Source organism: Saccopteryx leptura, chromosome 1 (assembly GCF_036850995.1).
Source record: "Saccopteryx leptura isolate mSacLep1 chromosome 1, mSacLep1_pri_phased_curated, whole genome shotgun sequence".
Classification (NCBI taxonomy): domain Eukaryota; kingdom Metazoa; phylum Chordata; class Mammalia; order Chiroptera; family Emballonuridae; genus Saccopteryx; species Saccopteryx leptura.
Window position 1 is genome coordinate 89096657 of NC_089503.1, and position 1686 is coordinate 89098342.

The following is a 1686-nucleotide window of genomic DNA, read 5'->3' on the forward strand; positions in this document are numbered from 1 at the left end:
TTATACAATTGCACCTCTAAAAGTGGGTAAACTTGTGTGTGGGCTAAGCTGGTAAACTAATAATTACTTAATTAAAATTTTTATATTTATATTTTATCCAATACAAATGAGATTATGGTGCTGTGTAGTTTTTTTTAAACATATCTTGAAGATCTTCCCATAGTAGCACATACCATTTGACATCATGTTTTAATGACTGTATAGTTTTTCACTATATGAATATATTTAATGGATCTCATATTGATTGGTGTCTAATTGGTTTTCAGTTTTTTGTTATTACAAACAATGTTGCAGAGAACCTTCTTGCACATAATTTTGGCAAGCTATCTTTTATGAAGAAATGGCTATTTAAACCATTTCATTGTTGGGTTATTTGTCTTTTAATTGTCAACTTGTAAGAGTTTATTTTTTACATATTATAGATAATGTACCATTATCAAATATATGATTTAAAAATATTTTGTTCCATTCTGAAGACTCTATTTTTACTTTCTTTTTTTTTTAAAGCAACACCCACAAATTATTGTGAAATTTCTTGCTACATAATTCCAAATTAACTACTATGGCTGCATAACAAATAACTCTAAAATTATGTTGTAGAAAAACAACCAATATTTATTATCTTACAGATTTAGAGGCTCAAGAATTTGGATAGGGCAGAGAAGAGAAATTTATCTGTTCTACTCCACTCAGCATCAGGTAAGATGGTTCAAAATCTGGAAGCCTGAATCATCTCAAGACTTGTTAAATCATATGGTTAAACTGAACTATAAAATTGGGATATCTGAAGCCTGGTGCAGCTGAAGTCTTTTTTAGCATTGTTTTATCTTTATGTGGTCTCTACACATGGCTTCCCCAGAAAGATGACTTCAGAATAGCTAGTGATCTTTTATTTTTTTTATTTTCTTTATTTTTTTTCTATTTTCTTTTTTTAATTAGTTTTAAAGGGGTGACATTGATAAATCAGGGTACATATGTTCAGAGAAAACATCTCCAGATTATTTTGACATTTGATTATGTTGCATACCGCTCAACCAAAGTCAAATTGTCTTCCGTCACCTTCTATCTGGTTTTCTTTGTGCTCCTCCCCTCCCCCACCCCCTCCCTCTCCTTCCTTCCCCCCACCACACCCCTCCTCCCCCCCATAACCATCACACTCTTGTCCATGTTTCTGAGTCTTGTTTTTATGTCCTATCTTTGTATGGAATCATATAGTTCTTAGTTTTTTCTGATTTACTTCTTTCTCAGTATAATGTTATCAAGGTCCATCCATGTTATTGTAAATGATCCGATGTCATCATTTCTTATGGCTGAGTAGTATTCCATAGTATATATTTATCAAAGCTTTTTAATCCACTCGTCTACTGATAACACTTGGGCTGCTTCCAGATCTTGGCTATTGTGAACAATGCTGCCATAAACATGGGGGTGCATTTCTCCTTTTCAAACTGTGCTATGGTAATCTTGGGGTATATTCCTAAAAGTGGGATGGCTGGGTCAAAAGGCAGTTCAATTTTAAATTTATTGAGGAATCTCCATACTGTTTTTCACAGTGGCTGCACCAGTCTGCATTCCCACCAGCAGTGCAGGAGGGTTCCCTTTTCTCCACATCCTTGCCAGCACTTACTCTGTGTTGTTTTGTTGATGAAAATCATTCTGATTGGTGCGACGTGATATCTGATTGTG